Source organism: Paramisgurnus dabryanus, chromosome 7 (genome assembly GCF_030506205.2).
Source record: "Paramisgurnus dabryanus chromosome 7, PD_genome_1.1, whole genome shotgun sequence".
Classification (NCBI taxonomy): Eukaryota; Metazoa; Chordata; class Actinopteri; order Cypriniformes; family Cobitidae; genus Paramisgurnus; species Paramisgurnus dabryanus.
Genome location: NC_133343.1, coordinates 10,729,905 through 10,744,268, shown reverse-complemented (window position 1 = coordinate 10,744,268; position 14,364 = coordinate 10,729,905). Strand labels below are relative to the sequence as shown.

Genomic DNA, 14,364 nt, shown 5'->3' with positions numbered 1-14,364 from the left:
GTCGAATTTGCTTTTATTTTCCCTCCGGCACCGTTGCGAGATAACTCTCTTTTTTGAAACACATATCCCTGTTTGAGCACCTTACATTTACTCCGGAGGACGTCCCACGTCTTGTCATAACCATTGTTGGACATTTCCTTCCCGAGTTCCTAATAAATTATGGCATTTCTTAGATTTTTGCTATCTAAAATAGAGCTGTAATCGTGCCTTAAAAGTTAGGCCTGAAATAACCGGAGCCCGACAGAACCGGAGCCCGACAGAATGCAGCCCGAACCCGAAAGCACATTTAGATTGACAGCTTTTTAAAAGCCCGAACCCGTTTACAGCCAGATATTATTTAAATGTGCGCACGCAAACAGCTTTTATCAAGAATGAGTAATTTACACATGTTTTAACATTATATATTAATGACTAACTGGGCTACACGTCACTTGGAAGTTGAAACAAAGAAAAAAAATAAGTCATCTGTATTCTGTAACATCGTAACATCTCGTTCTAAATAGGCATATGCAATAAATTATAAATAGGCCAACATGCCAATAAAAACAATAATTTCTTAACGAATTAAATTAAGATAATACATTCTGAATAAGATGGTTATTTGAGAATAACGAAATTAAGATAAAGGTTCCGTGGGATTTGCTTCGGCATGCCAACATTAGTCTATATCCTCTGTCTAAATCATGTATTTAGTTATACATTAAAAAACCTTTACTCACCAAGATTAGGCTACATTTTTGTTAAGGAAATTATTAAATCCACTGTAAATGTCTTCAGCGTGGTCCTGCGCTTACTGATAGGGCACCCAGCAGCATTGAACTTGACCGCTCATTTACCGTGCAAAGGCGGAGCACGAGCCCGTTGAAAATGTTAGAAATGAAGCCCGAATCCGACCGAACCCGTCGGGTTTGGGCAAAGATCTTCAGCTCTAAAATAGCCTTTATTTTCTCTGGTAAATTAAATTATAAATGAATCTCGTCTCGTCGTTTGTCCACTTACATCTGACTTTGTTGACACATGCCATGTGTGCCACCAGAGCGGACCTAAAACTTTTTCTTCTTTGTTTTGTGTGTGTGTTGCAACCATAAAATGACCTAAACCTTAATCGCAAATCATTATTTATTCGGCAAATAACGTTTCCATCAGCGTTTATCGCATAAGCCACATATCGATCAAGATAAAATCCGATGAGATCGAACGTATTTCTTTTGAGTCGAAATTCATGAAATTCAATCGAATTTTACTGTTTCCATAAGGCATTTTTCATTCGATATCACTTAATTCGGATAAAAACATGTGGATGGAAACATGGCTACTGATAAAGTTAAACAAAAATGATTCAATTATTTTCACCTTGCACAGTGTTTTGATTGGAATACACTGAAATACATCACTTCCGGTCGCCATATCGCATGCGGTGTAGTCGCACAATTCAAATTTTTTAATGGATCCAATGCTCAAAACGGATCTGAAAATTATGCATCCGCACATCACGCAGCTCTAATGGGACTCTCCATAGAAAATGAATGACTTCCGGTTTATCGGCCGTCGGTTTTCGTGTACAGTGGCCGCTCGCTTCTCATGCTTGTGTGTCCTGAAGCACTTAATTTACAGCAGCGCTGCGCTACAATTTACCTTAAATTTCACAATACTGAAAAGCTGGTAAATGCCATCAGCAGCGCCATCTTTACTCAAGAACTATATAAATAAGTTCAATATAAAATGTTATTGATTTTAATAAATTACTGAACTACCTTGAAATCCCCTCACCAAATATTAATTAAATGATCTCAATTTGTGTTCCAATGAAGAATTAACTCTTTCCCCGCCATTGACGAGATATCTCGTCAATCAAGAGAAAACGCTTCCCTGCCAATGACGAGTTTTTCCATCTTTCCGCAATACCGCTATTAATACCGCCCTTCCGCAACTTTTTAAACCTGGAAGTATTGCCCTATGGCAAGCTGCTGCATGTCCGTGTCTGTTTTAAAGATCGCTCTGAATGGGAACTCTATGAAAAGTCCATCACAAAAATGGAATTAGCAGTAAGGGGCATGTCTACTAACCGATATTGTTGCCTGGGTTGCGTATGTGTGAGGCGGGTCAAAAGAAGGTCCAGATTCTATTGGGGTAGGGGTGTGTTTGTTTAGGTGATTTTAAATGTCAACATTGGCTTTCAGAGATCATGCACCCCGCCTTTAAGCTTTGAGTGACAGAAAGGCAATAAAGAATGTTAATTTGTGGGTGAGCTTATCCTTTCATGCAGAATTTGTACTGTGAGTGATTACAGTACATAAACGACAAACCATCTTTTACAATCGTACAATTCCACTATCTGTGAATTGTTTTTATGGTCACTCTAAAAATAACTGGGTTATTTTTAACCCATAATGGGTAAATATTGGACAGAACACGTGTTGGGTTTAAAATGACACAATGTTGGTTTGTTTTGAGTCTGTAGCCTCAGATTTCATACCAATAGCTCAACATTTAATGTATAAGGCAGACAAAATTATGCACAGAAATAATTTAGGAGTTTTGAGTCTTCTGAGTAGAATTTCCACAAGACTTAGGGACATCATCCCCATTTTTATGCCCCTAAACATGAAGCTGAACTAACCTAACCAGAATTGAATGCTTTACATATTAGTCAGATGACCTCTTAGGCGGTCCTTGGCTTGTAAAACCTGCTAAGCAGTCCAGACCTTCTACCTTTAGTCTACAGGTCTCTCTACATGACACTATGCAGTCTGTACCAAGCATACTAACACTGTATGAAACACACGTATGCTTTGTGCTCAATGTTTTAAAGATGCTACCACAGTTTTGGATAGTGAATTTTAGTGAATTCTTAGTCTGGCGTCCAACAGCTGCTGGTTAATTTAAAGAGTGTTGGCAATGTCACCCAAAGCACTGCTTTGAGATATGAGGTGAGTTCAAGAATGTTATGCTGAATGAGGCATGTTTCTGCTAGCTTCAAACGACTGACGTTAATGTTAACATGATGAATAAGACACCACTGACTTAAAGCTTCTCAGAAGATATGTTTGCCTGCCAAACAACAAAGTAGCATTGTCAGCAGTGTGAACATATCTACCTTTAAATCTTTAGCACAATCATGAAAGTCTCAAATGTGACAAAATCTTTGTTAGTAAATATATTTTATTAATTCATAATATCTGTGTTGAAAGACTTCACTTGATAACACTTTTTTGTCAACTTAAATGCAGTGGCGGCCGGCGACTTCTTTTTCGAGGGCGCACAATGCAAAGTTCGTCACAACATGTATGTAACCTGTCATTTGTGTGGTTCGTAATTTAAAAAAATGTGTTCGGCACGTCAAGCGAACCTGTGCATCACGTGTCTTGTTAATGTCAAAATAAGTGCCTGCTGCAGATGGGTCTAAACGGCTTTATTGCCAGATACTCGTGTGATCTTATGCGCAATCAGAGTTTACTGTAAAGGGAGTATCTTGCGTGTATTTTGTGAACGTGAGCGTCTCTTTTATCATAAACGGATTTGACGAGTGTGCAGCAGGTACGTATTTTGACAAAACATGTAATGCACATGGTTCACATGACGCAACAAACACATATTTTGAAAAAACGAGCAACACATCCGAACACATATTTGCGCCCCTCGGAAAAGCAGTCACGAGCCGCCACTGCTTAAATGTTTCTCTTAAAGTGAAAAAAAAATCTGTACCTGTTAACCCCTAAAAAGTAAGCTGTTTTCAGTTTAAAATTTTAAGTTGAAATAAAAATATTTTTAGGTGAAGTAATTTTAATTAATCCAACTTTTTACAGTGTGTGTATATACAGTATATATAGTATATTGAGAGATTAAATATATTTAGCTATGAGCTATGATTTGAGACATGATTATCAAATGTTTTTATTTTATTTGGTTCTTTATTCAAGAAATTATAAACCTATTCATATCGGATTGCCATATCACACCCATCCTTAATATCTGAATTAAAATCTAGAAATCCGTTCCACCTTCCCCTGGAGGTATGATTGCACAGATTGGCTTTTAACCAGTAGATTGCTGCTCTCATGTTTTAATAGCACAATAAACCTGTGTTTGAGCACCAGCAATCTTATTGCCACATTGCCACAGTGACATTAAGTATTCTCAGACCCAAAGGATTTTGCATTGGGTATCTCTACCTAGCTGCAGAGATTTGAGATCAGATTTCTTCTTCTCTTTACTAAGACTCTAAGCTGCATCTGGTAAGGGACCTTTTTGTCAACTCTTGTGATATTCTGGTCTCCATGTACAATTGCGGTATTTATAACGGCTTATTCTCATGAAATAGATCAACAGGCAGTTAAAACCAGTTTGTTTATACATTTAACACATATATGATTATATTATATTATATTATATTATATTATATTATATTATATTATATTATATTATATTATATTATATTATATTATATTTTTTAAATGAAGGTTAATTTGATGTTGCCACATGAAGCACATTTAGGGAACAAACATTTTACGGTGTACTGTATAAGGAAACAATACAAACATCCAGAACTTTTATAAGCTCAAAAAAATTCAGGGTTTTAAGCATGAGTCTTATCACTTATATGCTGATGATATTCAGTTATACTGTTAATTTGATGTTGCCACATTAAGCACGTTTAGGGAACAAACATTTTACGGTGTACTGTATAAGGAAATTCCACAGATCAGGCAACATCTTGGTTCTTTAGGCGGGTGATTCTCACAAAACCATTGAAACGCCACGGCACTAATGATTTTAGCTATAAAATGTGTAATATAGTAATATTAAAAAGCATCAGAATTAACACAATACTGTGTTCTACCTTGCACAATGTGTGATTTCAACATAAGAATTTATAATTTGTCAATTTTATCTCATTTTCTGCTGAAATTCTCATTACCGCAATGTGTCCGGCTGTGTGAACATGGGTTATGTTGTAATTTAATCAAATTAACCCAAAAATATCCTCCGCAACACTTTTTGAGAACAGTTTAAGCACACATACAGAATTTTAATAAAGTTTGATTTTGAGTGACCAAGCACATGGACCAGTTACTTCAAGATGGCTACCAGGTAAGATCATTTTTTACAGTTAATTTGAAATATTGTCTTGTCAGAATGCTTACACGACATTTTGATTATCATTACCGCAACAGATGCTTTTTAATTAATAGAAGCATAATACTTTTATTTTAAATGCATGTGCAGAATCTCCAAATTATGTTCTTTCAGGTTTGTCATGTCATTTTGAAAATATGTCAGTGTTGATGTTTTCTGACTGTTGCGGTAATGAGATTTTTTAGGACTAATTTTTAAAATTATGTTACAAAAAGTGTTAAATGATAAGTAAAAGTGTTTAACTTAATGTTCCCATTTACTCCAGACTTTGTTTTTCAATGTCTGGTGGGAAAAAGTAAATTTAAGCAATTTTTACATTTTCATGCTTGACATTTTTAAAACCAAGTTTTCGTGACAATCACCAAGGCTCTTCTGTTCAGTCAAGCCTCAGGAACCTCGGTGTTGTATTTGATCAATCCATGTCTTTAGATCAACATTCAGGACAGATGGTTAAAAGCTGTTTTTATCACTTACGGAACGTTTCTAAAATGAGAAAAATGTTGACCAATGTAGATTTAGAGATGATTATACATGCTTTTATCTCTTCGCATTTGGATGATTGTAATTGACTTTTTACTTGTTTTACAGTAACAGACGTGTTTTAAATCGTCTTCAGATTGTTCAGAATTCAGCAGCAAGGCTTTTAACTGGAACCAGCAGAAGATCCCAAATCACACCGGTATTATATTCTCTTCACTGGTTACCAATTAAATATAGAATTGATTTTAAAATTTTGGTCCTCACTTATAGAGCCCTTCATGGGAATGCTCCTGAGTACATTTTGGACCTGTTGACCCCTTATGGCTCTTCAAGAGCATTGAGGTCATCAGGTCAAAATTGGCTCGTGGTCCCTAAAACTCGTTTTAAAACTCGGGGGGATCTTTCGTTTCAGTCAGTGGCCCCCAGACTGTGGAATGCGTTGCCCCTGTCTCTGCGTGTGGCTGATTCTGCTGATTCTTTTAAAGCGCAACTAAAGACACACTTATTTAGACAAGCTTTTAGCTGACTGGGGTTTTATGTTGTCATCCCTGTCGTAGTGTGTTCCATTATTTGTAATATTAGTGTTTTACTGTCTCTGAAAAATGTTTCTCTTTTTACTTTGTAAGCAAGTTTTATTGTACATTTTTAGCTTTATTATTATATTTTGTAAAGCACTTTGTGATTTTATCTGTGAAAGGTGCTACAGTATATAAATAAACTTTACTTACTAACTTACTAATAAACAAACAATTTTCCAATGACGGAAAAATTATTGATAGCATGGTCATTATCTCTGTTACTTTGACAAAATAAAAGCCCGAGGAACTGTCTTCTACCATGCATTACCATACATTAACAGAAGTGAGCGTCTGACAGGACACGCGTGAGGTCGCGCGCTGTGGCGATTCAGAATTCTGTGCAGTAGATGTCGTGGGAAAACAAAATAAAGGCGGGCTCATTTCGATGGTAAATGAACACAATGCCCCGGCTCAGACAGCGATTTAATCGTCTCTGTCTCTTAAGAACTCGTCCACAGTTTAACAAGTGCAACTGGACCGTGGCTATGCAATAAAACGTCATCCTGGTTGTGTTGATAAACTTCCGAAGATGAATGTCAGAGAAGGAAGACTCGAGACGGAACTACAAAATGGATGTTTGTTTTTGAGCATTGTTCATACAAGGATATTCCGAGCAGTTACATTTAAGCTTCGTTATATCTGTCTAATAATAATAATCATCATAATATTTTCCTGCTGCTTCATGATATACATCCACGAGCACAATGGCTTATGAAAATGTAAGTCAAGACGGAGAATTTAGGCAGGCAGAATAGATGCGGTACATCACATCAAAACCAATGAAGACAGAGACAAACTGGGTAAGTCAATCCATTTCGTTATAATTACTTTGTATATTACAGTTTGTTTGAGTTTAGTTAAGCGAATCAGTTGCTAGGGCTCCTGTGGATCCTTAAAGTCCCCATTCAATTCAAAAATGACAATTCTTATTTTTTATGAAATATTGCAGTGTTTATTATAAACATTCTATCTGTCTTTTTAATTCACATGCCTTCATAAACTTTAGTCAAAATCTGAAAATGTATACTTTTGCCCTTTTTATGGCCATGGTGCCATATTTTTAATTGTTGTGCTGATAGGTGTAAATTCTTGCGAAGGATAGGCTATGTATCAATAAGCTGATAATAACGATTTATCTCACAAAATTGCCTTGCTTAAGAAGACATTAGGGGTGGGCGATAAACTGGTATGATAAACCATTAGAAATTTGGAGATTTTGGACTATCGTCTATACACGCCCACATAACGTTGCTGTACGCATGACAACAAAACTTAACATTGTACATGTTTTTAAACACTGCAGTTTTAAATCAAGTGATTTTAAGCCATTGAAACACCAGTGCTAAATGTGCGTGCACACTGTTTCAATGTGAGTGTAGCGTGCAAGCATAATAGGAAATTATGTACCTATAGTAAAGTCACGTAAATTTGTGAGTCTTTTCCGTGACACTTAACACATTTCCGCCTTTTTGCGTGAACATGTCACGCATTTCTGTTTACTTGTCACTGTCAAGTATTTGTTATTTAACTGTTTTGTCCTATTTTCAAACCATTGACGCTTCGGTTTAGATTTGGTGTTTGATTCCATCCCAGGCCACCTTGCTGCTGTCGTCACCATGTTCATGTAAACACCCTAAATTTAAACTAAGGTAGATTGATAAGGTACATATACACATGCAGTACACTTAAGTACGATCCCAATACACTTTATTTTAGGTTGCTTATCACTATGTAATATTCTGTAATGCTAATGTAATTAGGAAGTCACTACATTTATTTAAGCTGTGTACTGGTGAGTTAATTTAAACTAAGGTACAGATTGATAAGGTACGTAGATACACATGAAGTAGACTTAAGTTCAATCTTGATACACTTTTTTTACATAGCTTATCACTTTGTAATTCTCCGTACTACCTATGTTATTAGGAAGTCACTAAGTTTATTTAAGAGGTGTACTGAAATTTAAACCAGAGTACAGATGGATAAGATACACATAAAGTACATTTAAGCACATTACTTAATAACATATTGCAGATCTTGGTGCGTAATTTACCTGTTTATGGCCCTTTAAACATGCAGTTCTTCCTGAACAGGTACAGCATAGCTTGAACAAATATAACAACAAAGAACAAATATAAAACACACACAATTACAAAGTACCAACTACAATATAAAGAGAAACATGAAACCATACTGTCTGGATTCTGTCTTTTAAAGGGATAGTTCACACAAAAATGAAAATTCTGTTATCATTTACTCACTCTCATGTTGTTACAAACCTGTATACATTTATTTGTTCTGATGAACATAAAGGAAGATATTTTGAGAAATGTTTGTAACCAAACCGTTCGTGGACCCCATTCACTTCCATAGTAGGATATAAGAATACTATGGAAGTAAATGGGGTCCACAAACGGTTTGGTTACAAACATTTTTCTAAATATCTTGCTTTCTGTTCCTCAGAACAAAGAAATTTATACAGGTTTGTAACAACATGAGATGGGTGAACTATCCCTTTAAGACAGTTGGACAAGATTTATTTCTTGTGTTTTAGAAAATAAATAAATGAATACAAATCTGAATCTCCTGTTACACTTAACAGCTGTGTAACCAACATACATGTAACAGTAGTTACAACAGTAGTCCACTGAATGTAGATTTATCCAGGGATGTATAGTGTATTTTAGGATGTGAGGTTTGTTGAACCAGAATTTTTTCCCAGTTGGTTCATTCCGAACAAAAACAGTATTTTAACATTATCGTTCCTGAACCGGTTAGAACTAAAAAAATTAAGTTCCTGAACCAGTTAATAACGTTCCATGTCAGCTGTGGGACATACAAATAAGTAGGCTGATCCTTAGGACATTAAACTTAAATGATTAGTCTGCATAATTTTCCTTAATTCTCTATATTGTCATCAAACATTAAAAAAAGCTAGATTAAGCAGCATAACTGTAATTCTGAACATGCCTACATTTGTTGAATGCACTTAAAGACGCGCACACATTCACACACAAACGGAGGACAAATTCCAAACCACGCTTCGAGAAGAAGATGCAGCATAAACAGTAGCTCCACATAAAGTGAAAATTACATTGTTTTTCAGTGCTTTATTCGCCAAATGTATTTTTACACAGTAATGCAACTTTCTCTCAAGTTTACACATCAAGAATTCTGATCTTTGAAGGGCATAGGGAAAATCACATTTGATTGGAGTTGGACCGGACACATTCAACCGCATGTGAGTCTGTGCATAAAAAAAATCCTCACTTTAGCGCCTTTTTGTGGTTAAATTGTTTAAAATCACTTAAGTGTTAACATTTGTAAACAACTTTCACCCTATTTAAATTTGCATATTAATCCACAAATCGCATGCGAGCCGTACTGTGGTTCGTGATCTGTACGGATAAAAGATCAACTGCGATCCGTTACACCACTAATTAGTATTAAAAAAAAACCATCTTGAACTTGGTAGCCTACAATATTTACCTCTTATGATTGAGCATAAGGGACTTAGGCTTGAGAAGGCTACTTGCTAGTGGCAAGCTTCTCATTTCTCCAATGAGTCAATGACGACAACCGGAAGTGAACTTCACCGAGTCATATTAGACAGAAATCTTGTCAAAGAATGACAGTATTAACCGGTTACCATTATTTTAAATAAACGTTTCTGTTCCCGAACTTATATTTTTTGAAAGTTTCTGGTTTTGTTTCTGTTTCATGCAAAACATCAAAAGTTTCTGGTTTTCGTTCCGTGAACCGGTTCAAAGCCTTGCATGCCTGTCTGTGTATGATTTATGGACTATTGAACCTAGTCTCACGGAGTTGCCTATAAATAGGTGTGAAAGTGTGAAAATTGTGCACTACATATACGCCAGTCCTTCCCATTCACTTAAACTTTTTTTGTCGTTTTATTTATTGGTTTCTCAATTTTTTTGCTTTTTTTTACCATTTTCGCTTGGGTTTAGGGTTAGAACAACTTTTTGTTATATAAAAATGACATCCTAACCCAATCCCCAATTCTAACCCCAACTCCAATTCTAACCCCAAGCGACCATGGCTTAAATATAGACAAAAACCTGGAGAAACCTGCATATTAAATAACCTCCTTAAGCAAATCTTAAATCTAACCCTAAACACAAGCGAAAATGGTTTAAAAAATTGACCCATAAATAAAACAACAACAAAAATGCGCCGTTTAAGTGAATGGGAAGGACTGGCGTATCATATGCCTGTCAAATTGGAATTTGGCTTATGTATTGCACAATTTTCACACTTTCACACAGGCTATTTATACTCATCTACATGAGACTGGGTAGGACTATTTGTTGGCGTCATATGTCTGATGTCCTGTCATGAAGTGCCTTCGACTGTGCGGCAAACCCAACTGCCCGACGGGCATAATAAAGTAATCTACTACTACTACTTATCATGTGTAAACAGAGGCTGTTCCATAACTTAGTAACATATTGAGTACCTTGTTTTCCATTATGTAGTACTAAGTGTACTACAGGTAAAATGTAAACAACATAAACTTCTCTTTGGGAAAGCTGGTTTAACTGTCCACTTTTTATGTTTGTTGAATGCCTTGAGCAATATAAATTGGCCTCAAACACAGCCCGCTCTTCCCACATCTCCAGCATCATTAACAAAGTAAGCAGCAGGCACAAAGGGCCCTATTTTAACAATCTAAGCGCATCGTCTAAAGCGCACGGTATAAATGGGCGTGTCCTATGCCACTTTTGCTAATTTAACAAACGGAAAAAATGGTTTGTGCGCCTGTCAGGAAATACTTCGGAGTCAAGTGCAAGTTAACAATATTTATTGAGAAAAATAGAATTAGAGATCTGGAGAGCAAAGTCACTGGTAGATCCACACACGGCACACACCCTCGACTCACTCTGGATGATATCACTACTGTGGGAATGAAGCACTCCCAACAGTAGGAGAGAGTGAGTCGGCGCTACAAGATTGTCCAGTACAGATCCGAAGAGAGAGAGAGCCACCCACGCACTCCGTCGAGAACACCGGCACAGTCACCACACGCAACAGAGGGATGAAACACGCCGCCCTGAAGGTGGATGACAGGCGGAGATAGGAGATGGAAAATCCAAAGTTCTCAGACGGGGTAATCCACTGTGGAATCCTGATGTAGATGAAGCCACCCGGAAGTAACTGGTAACCGCCTAATAACGAAGCGAACCAGCTGTTCCGAGAAACAAACAGTCATTAGAGTCAATGTAATCCACAATGGTTAAAAGGTGTAATCCACTCACGGGTGATGATGCAAGCCGAAGAGAAACAGAGACAGCTGGTGTACCGCCTAAAAACGAAGCAAACCAGCTGTTCCGAGAGACAAATAAAGTCAATGAGTTCCAGTAATCCACAAGCGAGCGGTCCGGGCGAAGACGAGCCTCCGGATGCCGAAATCCAAACCTGGGGTAACTAGAGGAGGAGACAGAAAGCGTCCGACAAGACAAGGCTATGCAGCAAGACTGTGATCAAACAAATGAGCGCGCAACGAAAGACAAGACTACGTGCAATATAAAGGAAAAGGTAAACGAGACACCACCGGTGAACAATTACTGAAACAAGGGGGCGGAGTTAGTGAACACACGAGGAACCGGCACCACAGGTAAACAACACACACACACATACCCCACACACAGCCATCGATCACCCAGCAGTCATGACAGCGCCGAGCCCAGGGTCGAAATGGGTTGTACATATTTTCCTAATGAGTAATGGGAGTGTTTTGGGCGTAAAGTGCAATAAACCAATGAGAGTCTTATCTCTCATCCCCTTTAAAAGCCAGTTGCGCTGTCGCTGTGCGTAATCCCTGTTTAGATAACGGACCTTATAAACTGAAAAAACTAAGCGGAGGAAGAAGACCACCAGTTTAAGAATAATGTTAATAATTTGTTGTTTTTCATTTTTATTGAATTTTTTTTTTATTAAAACCTTTAAAAGTCTTTTTCTTTTTCTTAGTCATAGAAGTACAAATAGCAGGCTTTGAATTGCTGTCCTAAATGTATTGATATCCTACATAATCAATGTAATCTCATAAAATAATTTGCAAATATGCAAGAAAAGGTTTGTACTCTAAAAATACAAACAAGAGATAAAGGATTTACAAACGTGCAGAAAGACGAAGCGTTTCAGCACTAGAACAGCGCCATATGGGATTTTTTAGAAAGCATTACTTAAAATGTTTCTCATCTCACCATATCCACAGGTACAGTGTCATCATGTACAATAAATCCGTAAGATAGCATTTAAAAACATTTAAAAATAGATGCATTTGTTTAAAGCAAAGCATTTATTTACTTACCAGGCTACAGGTGATGCAGCTCTTTGCGCTTTCTAACGTATCATAATAAGTCCTCATTTATGTCCAAGAGACTCAATAATAATATTTTACATTCAATCCTTTAATCTTTCATATTTAAAAGTGTTTTGTGCTGCTGTGCATTCATGTATGTGATGAGCAAACCCGCGTTGTCGTCCCGTTTGTATCACTAATGCGCTCATTAAATAACAAAAAACATATTGCGCCAAACATATTTTTAGTTGCCTCAAAATAGCAACATGCCAACAATGCGCCTGAACACACCTCGTTTTCAGACCAGAACGCCCATGGGCGCAAAAGGGGGCGCAAATGCATTTGATATTTAAACAACGTGGCGCTAAACGTGAAAATTATAATTGCGCAGGGTGGAAACTAGCAAAAGACACTTGCGTCGCGCATTGCGCTGCATTGCGCCGGGTGTAAGATAGAGCCATGTTATTTAGCATGATTATTAAAGGCTCTCTAAGCGAATCTGCGAGACGTTAGTTATTGTTGACGTTTGAAACTGTTTTCAAACAGACGGAGCGTAGCTAACTCCTCCCCCTCCCCCTCCCTTCCGTGCTTTCATGAACACGCCCAACCCCCACCCCCAAATCCTTTTTGTGGCTGGAATACTTTGTTTTGTTTTGTGATGCTAGGTTTGGCCACTTGTTTATATTGCCGTTTGTGAAGCCTGGGCTGTCTACAGAGATCGCGTTTTATTACAGTTTGATCAGCGGACAGGCAGCAAGCAGATAGTGAGGAGATGTTTCCGGTATGTAACAAAAAATGTTTTATGGTCTAAAATGCTTCAATTCGCTTAGAGCACCTTTAAACTGACTCAAGCTCCAAAGCACAGCCTTAGTGAGTCCAAATCCATTAATATGTGCTGCACTTTCCTGAACCATTTCCAGGGGTAAGCTAGATACTCTGTATGCGACATTTTTTGAGGATCCAACTACCTATGAGCATATGAAATATTAATCTATTAATTATATGACTACCCTACACTACAAAAAAAGGTAGTGCTACATAGCACTAAAAGCTTGTAATCATAGGGGAACCACTTAAAGGTAGGGTATCTAATTTGATTCAGAAATTTTTTTTTGTTATGTTGGATAAAAGTCTCCTCACATCCTGATAGCAATCACTGTGTTAAGTTGTTTAAATTTATTTGCAGAAATTTATGTCATCTTTGAAAGGCGTAGGACCAAAAAATGTTCAACAAATCATAGATCTCGGTCCGAAAGGACGTTGCCTTTTTTGTCACTCATCCGTAAGTGCAATTTGAATGACACCGCACGCAGCTTCTTCACATAGACACCATAAGTCGTCGCAGCATTCATGTGCCCTCATCTCCCGTCTGTAAACAGAGGGAGAATGGCAAACTTTTCTGCTGAATTGACAATCTGCACAGAAGCCACAAAACGAAAGACATGTTTTATAACCACAACAGCAGAAACTGCCTGGATCAGCAAAGAGCAAAAACCCAAATTAACAAAGGTAACTTTACTGCTTTACCACGAGATGCAAATAGCTGCAGGAGGCAAAGGGTCTGAAAGGGTCGTTGCACTGTTTATTTTTGTATGGTAAGTACGTGATATGTTTGTATTGAGATGGATTCAGATATTCTACTTTGATAAAACATTGTGTTGTTATGAAATTTGTGTTCGTTTACGGATCGAAATTAAGTCACAACCTCGAACTTCGAATTAAAAAATGGGATCGTCGATGCTGCCACGCCCCCATGTCACGTCCGGCCGGCTTGCCAAGCGGGGGAAATAAACCTCTCAGAAGTGTTTTTTTTTTTTATATTTTAAACACGAGGGATGTATTGCTACA

General features: G+C 37.4%; 1 protein-coding gene across 3 annotated transcripts in view; it reads left to right on the top strand.

Moving 5' to 3' along the window:
* The first annotated feature begins 4,066 nt into the window (after positions 1–4,066).
* Positions 4,067–14,364, top strand: part of LOC135717829 (beta-galactoside alpha-2,6-sialyltransferase 2-like) — a 54,962-nt gene continuing 44,664 nt past the window's right edge. Inside the window, exons 1-2 of one of the 3 annotated variants that reach the window (XM_065240064.1) lie at positions 4,067–4,235; positions 5,725–5,815. The gene's annotated coding sequence lies outside the window, so the exon portion shown is untranslated. Of the gene's footprint in view, positions 4,236–5,724; positions 5,816–6,627; positions 6,995–14,364 lie in introns of those variants that run through there. The other 2 variants (XM_065240063.1, XM_065240065.2) reach the window with 2 other exon arrangements.